The sequence below is a fragment of the Ceratotherium simum genome, chromosome 13 (assembly GCF_057802395.1).
Source record: "Ceratotherium simum simum isolate JZ-2026a chromosome 13, ASM5780239v1, whole genome shotgun sequence".
Taxonomy (NCBI): domain Eukaryota; kingdom Metazoa; phylum Chordata; class Mammalia; order Perissodactyla; family Rhinocerotidae; genus Ceratotherium; species Ceratotherium simum.
The window spans coordinates 12,584,833-12,597,437 of NC_141912.1; the positions used below are offsets into that span (position 1 = coordinate 12,584,833).

General features: G+C 40.5%; 1 protein-coding gene across 2 annotated transcripts in view; it reads left to right on the forward strand.

Annotated features, from left to right (window-relative positions):
- PHACTR1 (phosphatase and actin regulator 1) overlaps window positions 1-12,605 on the forward strand; it is a 500,383-nt gene that overhangs the window by 206,512 nt on the left and 281,266 nt on the right. The gene's annotated exons all lie outside the window — the stretch shown is intronic.

A 12,605-nucleotide genomic window follows, 5' to 3' on the forward strand; every position in this document is an offset into this window, starting at 1 on the left:
GAAAGCACAGCTGTTGGCGAGCCAGAAAACAGACCCAGAGAGGAGGATACATGTGTGAGTAGAGAGCTTTGGGAAATCTGTAAGGTAGGCATTTGAGCCTTAAATAATTTTATTGCTTTTTGTGTACTTCTTAGTTGGATTTTGTATTGGTTTTACGTTTTATTCGGTTTAGGGAATTTTCCCTTTTTGGAGCTGTCAATATCAAGTGATTCTGTTTTCAATCCTCTGACCCGGTTCATAGGATGTCTTGGAACCCACTGGTGTCAGTGTAGACCCCTCGAAGTCAGAGCAGATCCATAGGAAACTGGTGGTGTTTTTCAGCTCTGGGAGGTTCACTGGCCAGTCTCACTGCAATGGAGACCTGCTGGGAGTCTGGACGCCTGCTGAGGCCGGCAGCTTAGGAACCTCAGGAAGTTTCTGCCTTAAAGAGACAGGACAGGAAAACTCAAATCGGGAATTGTTATTTCGGGGGAGGCGGACACAAGGAGAAGTTGTCGATAAAAAAGAAAGATGACTGGGAACACGGAAGGATAAATAAAGGAATAGGTTCAGTGGGATCCCATCTCGGGCTGTGGTATTTTGAGTTAAAGATAAAAATCAACGTGGGAACTAATAACAGCTGGCTCGGGTGAATAAGAAATACTACAATGGATTTTTTTTTTCACTGACCCCTAGAGAACCTGAGAAATAGGCAAGGCATTAGTTTGGAAGAGTTCATTTCTAGTTACTATTCTTTTTGGCCACATGAGGTGCCCTAAACAAAGTATGGTGATGTTAGAACCAAAGGGAAATGTGCTTAGAATGATGCCTTAAAGAGATATTCAAGTTTTTGCTGCCCCTCGCTCCATCTCTGCCTTACTCCCAGTTTTGGCAAATTATGTGAGTTGAAAGTGTCTGCTAGAAACAACTCTTTAGAGTGGTCCAGTTATCACTGTAAGAGGATGTTTGGGTATCAAATAAAAATGATCTTGAATCAGTGGTTCTTAAATCTTTGAGATCATGAACCACATTTGGGGATCAACAAGATTTTGTTGATCATGAATTTCTAGAGTCCTCTCTCTACTGCGGCCCTATGACTCTTATCTCTTTGGTTGCTCAACAAACAAAACTGAACGATGACAACGAAGCAAAAGGCATAGCGTAATGAGGTTTCTAATTAAAGCCCGCATTTTAAATTTAGATAGTATAATATTATAAATATTCATAATATAAGAGAACCGCTCTTGGAGCCCCCTTCGCAGGCGGTGGCAGTCCCTCAAGAAAGCACTGCTTAAATAATTAATGTCAGCACAGTGAGTTCCTTTTATCCAGATTTCCATCCGTTGAAACTTGCTGGAAAACCTGCATTTCTGCACGTCAATAATATAATGAGGACTCAGATTCATAAGGATGACCTCCAGACGTTGCAAGACCCGGCAGTGCCTTCCAAATCTCAGAAGACAGCATGGTGCTCTGAATAGTTTTAGTTTTGAATGCATTGCCTTGCACTCTAATTCCCTAATATTTGGTAATCTGCCTAAGTCTTGGTGCCCACATTTTCCACACCAAGAACCAGGACTTGTGGTCTTACAAAGGATTTTTGTGTTACTTTCAGAGTGAGGGACAGCCTGGGAAAGGCAGTTTGGATGCAGAGTTGTAGTTTGGACGGCCATTGCTGGGACACTATGGGACAGCTGGTCAGAAGATGTGAAATACGACAGCTTGTGAAAATCCAGTCCTCACAGCACTATAGACACTTCGGTTAAAAGCACCAGTTTTTTTCTGTTCAGACTGACTTAGGTTTGCATTCGCATTCTGACACCTATTCAATGGGTGACATTAGGCAAATTTCTTGACCTTTCTAAGGCTCAGTTTCTTCATCTGTAAAATTGGATAGTGTAAGTACTTACCTTAGAGGTTGTGTGGGAAGTAAATAAAATACTGTATGATTGAACAGCACATAGTACTGTGTCTGGCATAGTTAGCACCTAATAAATATACTTGCTATTATTATTGTTATCATTTATGGTACCTAGTGACCACAAAATATTTGAAAAACCAGGTTATTTTTTCCTTTTAATATGCCAGAGAGTAAAGAATATGTTGTGCAACCTTAGATCAACAGTAATGATCCTCAGAATGTTCTGGAATTAAGTCAATTCCTCTATAGGAGGAGGCATCGTTGTTCCCATGTTTTGCACAGAAGAGTCCATTGAACTGGTTTAAGCCACACAGGAATCAGTGGCAGCACCAGATGGGGAATATTTGTCTCCAGACTCTCTGTCCTACCCCTGGATCACACTGCTCCTGATGATCCCACTAGGGGACCACACTAGGAGTGGTCCAACAAAGACAGAGTAGCCCTTGTCTCCAGAGAGCCTCAAACGCCTTCCCATGGATGTAGTTTGGTGTGGCAGGCTTGGTTCTTCCCGCTTCAGCCCTGCTATTCCTTGTGGCTCTGCCCTTTCTCTTCCTGAATCTGCTGTTTACCCCACTCGGCCAGCTCATGCAGATGGGCGATTGTGATCATGACTGCCCCGTTCCAAGCCTCCACTAGGACAACACAGAAACATCTACCCTTATCCAGCCCCCTAAGAACTGCGTTTCTATTTTCTCTTTGCAGTCTCCTAACAAAGGGATTGAATGCCTCCCATAAAGCAAACTCCCTACCAAATAGTATAAAGTCCAAAGACAGTAGTATAATTAATCTAAAGGGAAAAGATATCAAAGGCCTTTACTTTTGCATTCTATAGGTATTCTGGGTCCTGTGAAATTCAGAATGCACAGTTGCAGGGAATGGGGTAAGATGATGAATTTCATAGGAATGGGGTAAGAGGATGAATTTCATAGGAATGGGGTAAGAGGATGAATTTCATAAAAGGTCCTCCAGATATAGCCTGGGCTTCTCAAGGAAACAAACTGAATACAAAAATCCCCCCTGGGATTGGTCCTAAAGATGGCAGAGTGAAGAATAGTGTAGCATGTCTCCTTCTAAGAAATCCACCATGATGACAACACCAAAGCCTAAAATTAAGAGAAACATAAAGAAAGAATCCAACAGAATTATAGGAAAATAAGACACAAGATTCAAAAACAAAGAAGCAAATTTTGAAATGTAAAAACATCCCAAACTTGGAAATATGATATTGCTAAGGAGAAAGAAAAAAGAGTGGGATGTGGGAGAAACAGCAGAGAGAGGAGGATTGAAAGACTTGGTTTTAAGTTCAGTGCTATACCTTGGGTAAATCATTCGGTTGAGTCTATTTCCTCATTTATAAAACAACAGAATAATTCCTACCCTACTCTCAGGGTTACTGAGAGGAACAAATGAGATACTGTGTCAAAACTGAAGAGATGGGGCCAGCACCATGGCATAGTGGTTAAGTGTGCGCGCTCCGCTGCTGGCGGCCTGGGTTCAGATCCCAGGTGCGCACCGATGCATTGCTTGTCAGGCCATGCTGTGGTGGTGTCCCATATAAAGTGGAGGAAGATGGGCACGGATGTTAGCCCAGAGCCAGTCTTCCTCGGCAAAAAAAAAAAAAAGAGGAGGATTGGCATGGATGTTAGCGCAGGGCTGATCTTCCTCACACACACACAAAAAATCCTGAAGAGATGACAAGAACCTTAAGAGTACTACAACAATAAACAAACACATACAGACACAGAGATTGGATTGGTGGTTACCAGAGGGGAAGGGGGGAGGGAGGAGGGAGGAGGGTGAAAGGGATAATTCGGTACATGTGTGTGGTGATGGGTTGTAATTAGTATTTGGGTGGTGAACATGATATAATCTATGCAGAAATAGAAGTATAATGATGTACACCTGAAATTTATACAATGTTATAAACCAATGTTACTGCAATAAACAAAAAATTAAAAAAAAAAAAAAAAAAGAACCTTAAGAGTATTCCCCTCAATAATGCTAGGAACCTGAACTCCACCTGGGCCTATCAAACAGGTATTAGTAACTATTTAGGATTAAAGAAAATTGACAAAAAAAGAAGGAATGTGTGTGCAACTAAAAAACAGGATTTTCTTCTTGATAATACAGAAGAAAATCACTTTGGATAATCCACAGCTAATGAATAACCAATAAATACTGTATTAGTTTGCTAGTGATACCGTAACAAAATACCCCAGACCAGGTGGCTTAAACAACAGAAATTTATTTTCTCGCAGCTCTGGAGGCTGGAAGTCCGAGATCAAGGTGTTGGCAGAGTTGGTTTCTCCTGAGGCCTCTCTCCTCGACTTGCAGGTAGCTGCCTTCTTGCTGTGTCCTCACATGGCCTTTCCTCTGTGTGTGAATATCTCTGGTGTCTCTTCCTCTTCTTATAAGGACACCAGTCTTATCAGATTAGGACCCACCCGTATGGCCTCATTTAATTTTGATTACCTCCTTCTAGGCTCTGTCTCCAAATAGAGTCAAATTCTTAGGTACTGGGAGTTAGGGCTTCAGCATATGAATTTTGGGGGAACACAATTCAGCCTGTAACATCCACCAATTAAGAAACTCATTAAAAGGTGTAGTCTCATTTTAGGAATTTATCAGGTCCATAAAGGAAAATGGCATCCCCATAAAGGAAAATGAATCTCCGAATTGCCGTGGGGAGACACCATGGAAGGTAGCCTGGTAGACCTGGCCCCAGATTCCAGAGAAGCTTGACTTCCTGGTGTATTTCAACTAAGAGGGAAAGTGAGGACCTTGTTTTTCTGATTTGCAGCTAGATGTTCTATCAAAGAACTAGCAGATTGTCCCTAGCAAGGTGGCATCTCTATGGTGACAGCTCTTCTTGGAGGATGGATTTAACATTATTTGGAATTAGATGCTCCTTTGAGGTCAAAAGGATTATGGCATTTCATTGGCTAGTTTCCCACTTCCTTTCAATGTCTGTTTCTTAAGAAAAGTCAGAGAATGATCCTTTCATCCAGGTTCCTGCCTTGTTCAGCAGGATCATGCATATTTTTCACCATTTCTTCAGTCAGTCTCCAACTCTCCCTGTTCCCATTCAGTATGAACTGTGATATTCAATGACATGGTTACCTGAAATACACACCAGGTATACATGTGCACACATGCACATTTATTTATTCTTGAAACGGAATTTGTGAGTAGAGAGGAAGATCATTTAAGTGATATTTACACATCTCTTTTTTTCTAAATTCAGATCTTTGATTTCAGAGCAAGAGATCCCAGACCCAGCTCATGGCTGAGATGTCCCCACAAATATGGGAAGCACAGGAGAACTGACACCTATTCTAAATTCACAGACATGAAAAGGCATGAAAGAAAAAGTGGTAACAGGGGAGGAGCAGGTGATACGCAAGTGTACATGGATGAGGGTGAGTGTGCTCACTGGCTTCCTCTTCCTCCTCCCCACTCGCAGCTGCACCACTAGCTGGACCATTTTCACACTCTTAGGGGGCACATCCTAGCTCGCTGTTATCGGTCTAGATGCTGGATCCAAACAGTGGCATAAGGGGGAAATTATGCAAGCAAAACATGTACCTTGATTTTCTTCTTAAAATGACTGGTGGTAAAAAATTATATCGCAAAAAACAAAGACGCACACATTTAGTAACTTGTAAAACACCCTGTTGTGTCCTTTTTCCTTAAAAATAAGTTATGCCTCCAATGCCCAGGAGGGAAAAGTCAGTTCCCCGAGCATCGTGATCAACCTCCTGATCCTTCTCCTGGTGCGGTTTCAGCACAAACAAGAACACACTCCATTATTACTAGACAGGTTTCCCCTTCTACCAGGATCCATTTCAGAGGCAGGGGAAGTAATGAGTTAGTGCTAAATTAGTTTGCCCAACCTTCAAGCAATTTGGATGCAATTTTCTCTCCAAGTGTCCAGTGCTCTTGTTTGGGTTGGTAGAAAGAGGCTGTTGAAAGAAACTATGATGTAATTGGGAATATGTCAGTACCTGTATTATTTAGCTCTGATTTTAAGGCTCATGACTTGCCCAAAAAAGGAGCTGGAGGCTGAAAGTGATAAGGACAAACACTCAAGAACCGGCCATCAGACTTTAAGAAACCTTTAAGAAAATTAGTGTTAGTATTATTGATTTTCATATAAATTAGGAACTCTTATTTAAGTTGGTTTGTTCATATACAGAATTTCTCAAATAAAAATGGAGTTTTTTCACTAAAACAAAAGATAGCTACCTTGGGCTTTTTGTTGTTGTTGTTCTTGTATTTAATCAGTAAGCACTTACTATCTACTGAACTAAGGACAAGGTGTTGTGCAAAGAGTTTTACAGAATAAGAAAAGATGAATCAGATCTACTCATATCTATTTAGGGAAATAAAACATGTACATAAAAGTTTTAATAAAGTATAGAAAATGACAGCTTCATGAGAACAGAAAAAAATGGTTATTGAGGTTGAAAAGAAGGAGATATTAATTCTAGCTAGAAAGGGCTTTAGAAATGTTTTTAACAAGAGGCTTTCGGGCTGAATAGGTAGATTTCAATATGGAGGCGGTGTGGGGCAGGGGGAGGCAGGGGACTGTCCCAACAGAGGAGAGGGAATAAGTGGGAAAAACAAAATCATAGAGGAAGGTGTGCCTGGATTGTGCGTGAGGCATGGTGACTGGGCCAGTTTTGTTGGAGGAGAGGATGAAAAGAAAGCGACCAGTTGTAGGGACATTGGAAAGAATTTGAATATCAAGCAGAGAATGACATGATCAGAGCTTAAAACTATGTGTAGGGTGGGCTGAAAGCAGAGAGATGGTGAGTGCACCCATCTGTTGCAATACTAGTGCAGTAGTGGAGGGCATAACAATGGTTAATACTAATAATTACTACTACTAATAAATAGCTCTCACTTGTTGAGTGCCTAGTAGTTGTAAGCATTTCCTTTAGATTATCTCCTGTAATCTGCACAGCAAACTTGCAATGTAGGTCCAATTCCCTCGCTCTGCATTATTCACAGATTCTGTATTTGCAAATTTGCTTGCTCGCTAAAATTTATTTTTAACCCCCACATCAATACTCATGGTGCTTTCACAGTCATTCATGGACATGCGCAGAACAGCAAAAGACTTTAGTTGCACCACACGTACATTCCCAGCTGAAACTGAAGAAGGTGATGCTCTGCCTTCTTGTTTCAGCTCTCATACATTCAAAGTGTCATTTTCATGGTCTATTTAGTCTCATGTTTTTTGCGTTTTTTTGCTTTTGGTTGGCGATTTTGCTGTTTTAAATGGTCCCCAAGCATAGTGCTGAAGTACTTTCGAGTGCTCCTAAGCACAAGGAGGCCGTGATGTGCTTCACAGAGAAAATATTGTTTGTATGTTAGATAAGCTTTGTTCAGGCATGAGTTATAGTGCTGTTGACCGTGAGTTCAAGGTTAATGAATCAATGATATATACTAAATAAGGTGTCTTTAAACAGAAACACACATAAGACAAGGGATCAACTGATGAACGCATTGTGACCAGAGGCTTGCAGGAACCTCACCCTGTATTTCCCCTAGGATCGGTGGTTCAGTATTCACTAATTCAGTTCACAGCGACTTTTTAGAACAGGGCTACTGTGAATATCAAGAATCTACTAGTCATCTCCTTTCCACAGAGAAGTAAACTAAGGCTGGGAGAGATAAGGACCTTGCCAAGGCTACCAGCTGGCATAAACCCAGTCTGCCAGACTGGAATGTCATAATATAATGACATTCATTTTTAAGGACAGAACAAGGGCCTGGACCAGGTGATAGCAATGAAGAATGGAGGGGAGGAGGTAAATGATAAACGGTTTACGAAGTAGAATCAACAGGACTTGGCCACTGATTGCATGTGGAGGGCAGAGAAGGAAGTGATCCAAGAAGACTCTGAAGTCGGATAGAGGTGATAAACTGTTGGAATCGGGAGGGCCTGAAGGGCAAAGGTTGCGGGGAGGGTAAGCAGCAGGTTCAGCAGGGATCAAGGACTGGGGCTTGAGAACAGAAATGCCCGCTGTTATTTTTTGAGTGCTCACTATATTCCAGGTGCTATTGAGAGGATCTTGATAAATGATCTCATTTAATCCTCACAGCAACCCTATGAGGCAGAGACTATTATGCCCATCTTACAAATGTGGAGACTGAGGCTTAGAGGAGCAAAGTAATTTGCTCATGGACACCCTGCTTATAAACAACGGAGCAGAGAATTCAAACCCAGGCAGAGTCACCCTGGAGGTTGTCATCACAGACAGAAGTTTTGGAATTTGAGATCTTGGTGGAAGAGAAGGATTAATATTAATGATACCCTATATTGTTCTCTAGTTTCTTGTTTTTAATTTTATTTTTTCCAGTATTCTTTCCTTATGACTGCATAGTTTCTACCTTCATGTTTTTGTTCAAATTCTTCTCTCCCACGAGAATGTCGTTCCTCTCTCCTAGCCTTTAGGTTTTTTTTTTTTAATGTTATTTTTTTTTTTGCTGTTGCAGAGGGGTGGCTAAAATTATTTGGTATCTACAGAAATTGGACATGTTGTGTTACGCTGTGCTGTTTAATAAAAAAGTTTGAACTTTTCAAGGTTTCCTAGGATGTAATACATGTTACTTAAAAAGAATTATTCTCCCAATCGCTCTTGCATTTCACATTATTAGACCTATGATTTACTTACAGATGTGCTCATTAATAGACGAAAGCATGATTATGCCATTTGTGTAATAGGTTTGGATAACGCGGCATAAAAAGACATGGTCCTTGTTTTGCATTTCATCTCAAATATCAATTGTCTTTAAACTTTTTTTTAAAGATATGAAGTCTCTAAGTTTCCCAAATCTGTATCACTGAGACTTATTTGCCCAATTCCTTGAAATAGTAAAAAATTAAATATTCCCCTGACTCTTAGGTATTAAGGGTTATTTCCACAGCACTCATAGTAGTACTGTGCCTGGGGATGGGGTAGTTTCCACAGACAGAAGGTGTTTCATCTAAAAAGTGCCAGAGTTGCTTATTATATTCAAAAACATGTTAACAATATATAATAGGGAAAAAACTCCTATCGGAATCTTGGGCTCCTTGTTTCTTTCTAAAATGTCCCTTCACGATGTCCGGAAGATGAGCACTCTTTCTGACCACACGGAAGGGGCTCTGCAGAGCCATGGCACTCCATCAAAACGCCTCTGCCCACAGTGTTCAAATGCCAGAGGATGCAAGAGCAGTTAGCTTGAATCTCTGTAGGTAAGTGGAAAAGAGTTCACCTACAAGAGTTTCTATTCTTTGAAATAACCCAAGTCTGAAACTCTTCCTTTATAAATGAAAAAGAAACCTCTTGAACTATTCTGAAACCAAAAGAGAGAGAGTTGCAGTGCAGCTGGCAACTGTACTATGTACGCAGTCAACTGCAAGTCTTAGGTGAATAAATGCTGCATTTCTAGAGAGATCTGATAACTTAGGAACAAAGGCTAAGACAAAGAAACCTTACGAAATCTTTGTCCTCTTCTTAAACTGCCATAGCCTAAAAAGGAACTGGGAAAAGTGAAGCCATATTTGATTCAATAAACACTCGAAACCATCTTTCAGATATTCTGGATGGAAAAAAGTCCAAAGTGTGTTTTGCCAAACCCAAGGGAAATTCGCTCCATATGTTTCTGATTCATTTATAGTTTAATCATCAAAATATTGCTTTGCAAGGACTCGTTATGTCCAAGAAACCTTTTATGAGCCATTTTAAAACATTATCTTGAAAACAGGAAGCCCTGTTTTGCCAAGAGCTAACAGATGCCTGGGCAGAGGTTCTGGGTTTGGATGTGGGGGGCAGAGCCCTGGATACTGAGATTTCTAAATCTGGCAGAGCCGACTTTATAATGCTTCTGGGGAATCTATGCTATGTGTCTGTCTCCACTCACTAGAATTATAGAAATCCTTCAGGGAAAATAACCCAAGGGGAAGGTGACAACTGGCTTCCATGATTTGCACTCAAACTCATTTCCTTTCATGGAATTTCATACCCCTTTCACCATATTTGCATTTGTAAATGATAACTCAGGAGATAACTTCTCTACTGAAATCATAATGTTAGTAGGTTAGCCCTTAAGAACCTAAGGTAGAATGTCATGAATGAGCCAGAAAACAGCTTCAAAGGAGACATTGACTCCAGGAATAGGAAAAAATATTTTCTCGTTATTTTTGAGATTTTTTTTTTAATGAACTAAAATTCTCAGAATTAAAGCCTCCTAAAATGGCTAAAATAAAATGAGGTTTATGCTGCTTTCTCTCTCATTGCCCTTCATTAGTGGTTTTTAAAGTTCCCTGATCAGCTTCACCTGGGAAATTGTTAGAAAGGAAAACTCTTTGAGCCTGCCTCACACCTCTTTCTCCCGGTGGTTTTCAAACTCCGTACACATAAGAATCACTGAGGGCTCCTTAAAACAGATATTGCTACATCCCACCCCTAGAGCTTCTGATTCAGTAGGTCCGAGTGGGACCCAAGAACTTGTGTTTCTAACAAGTTCCCAGGTGATGCTGCTGGTCCCAGGTCTGCAGGTGGAGATCCACTACTGTACACTCTTCCCAGTTCTCACCGCTGGCTTGCAGCTGAGTGGCAGCGAGATGGGTACTCAAGTACAGTTACAAGTGGAGACCATTCCAGGTGCATCCACTAATGGTTACTTGGGCATGTATCTCAATGATTTAACAAGGATGCTGTCTCTTGAAATTCCTATGGACCATTATTCATGGCCAAAGAAATGAAGTAGTTTACATAATTATTGGAATGATTGTGTAAATCTTTGGCCTCCATAAAAATTTAGTTTATGAAATAGGAGTACCACTGAGCCAATGTATATAGAACACCTGTAATTTTTAGAGACTTTCATGAATTAGACTTTCTGCAGACTTTAAAATTATGTAAAAGTAGTAACTAAATTCATCTGGTGACATGAGCTCTCTCTGTTATTAAAATGTAAAGTGACTTTTATTGCATGGATTCTTACATAAAGAATATTGGGTATATAATGGGAAAATATCTCTGATGAGAATTATACAATTGTTTAATTGACACTAATGGACTGTACTGATCCTCAGGCAAATCATGGAACTGGAGATCAACGAAGGCATTTCACCAGAGAGTTCTGCTTTTTGATGATCTGACACTACAAAGAGCTTATAGAACCTTCTAAGAAAAGTGGTTCTCAAACTTTCAAATGCATTAGAATCTCTTGGGAATCTTGTTAATATGCAAATTCTGATTCAGCAGGTGTGAAGTGGGGCTCAACGTACTTCATTTCTCACCGTCTCCCAGGTGATGCTCACGCTGCTGATCCATGAACCACGCTTGGAGAAGCAAGGTTCTAGAATAGTGGTTCATGACCCTGGGAAGCCTTTAAAAGATTCTAAATCAAACTTTCTGGGTGAGACTTGGGCATAGGTATCGTTAAAGCACCCCAGGCGATCCTGATGTGCAGCCAGCATCGAGAAGCTCTGACCTGGAAAAGTAGAGTTAATGTTTCTAGGCTGCCTCTCTCAAAATCAGATGTTTTGCCTGAGTCTGGTGAGTGCTGGATTGCTGTGAATTCATACTTGACTTCTTTAGCAGTCTTAAGTGCCTATTTCTATTTTGCTGATAAAAGAAAGAGCCACATGCTTTAGATTCCAGATGTTCTGACTGCAGAGTTGACATTCAGCTATGAAAATTCAACAACGTGTCTGGTATTCTCACTCCTATAGAGGGTCTCACTGTTTACGCTTATAGGGGGATCTACGGATTTAACTATGGGTACACCCAACATTAATGCTCAGATAAAAAATGTTTAATATGCTCAAGTATTTAGACACACATTTTGCACAGAATCCTGTGCAAAAAACATCAAGAGAAAAAAATTGCCTTAAAAACGGTAAGAGCAGGTGTTTCAATCCACTTGTCTCTAGCATAAAATAAAGGTAATATTACTTCTGTGGAGCATCTGATTCTGCTTAGAACTGCACCCCAATGAATCTTCTTGGATGAGTCAGTTGCAAAGTGCACCCCTAAGTAGCTGAGAGTGCTACCTGTGGTTGGGGTAATTAAATATTGTACATCTAAACATTAGAGAATGCTGCCAAATACAATCATTTCAGTTTTAGCCTAGTTGAAGCTAAACTTCTCTTTCGCACAATAATTAGCCAATATTTGTGGTTACGTCTTAAGGTCACTTCTAACTTCTGATAATAAAATTACAGCAACATAGAAAAGGATGTATCCCTGTTTATTCTGGTAGATGGATGCAGACCCAATTTGTCTAATAACTATATCAAGTTATTTAACTATTAAACCCAAAAGAAGGTGACCTAAGTGCACAGAATATTTTAAAGTTAAATTTAATCCACCAAAAAGCCATTCTTATCCCACCCCATTTTTTGCCAGTAGGATTACGATGACAGGCTGTAAAGAATTAAAATTTTAGGGCTGGCCCCGTGGCTTAGCGGTTAAGTGCGCACGCTCCGCTGCTGGCGGCCCGGGTTCGGATCCTGGGCGCTCACCGACTCACCACTTCTCCAGCCATGCTGAGGCCGCGTCCCACATACAGCAGCTAGAAGAATGTGCAGCTATGACATACAACTATCTACTGGGGCTTTGGGGGAAAAAAATAAATAAATAAAAATTATTAAAATTTTAGATGCCATATAAATGTTTCCCATTTTATGCCATGGGTAGTTCAT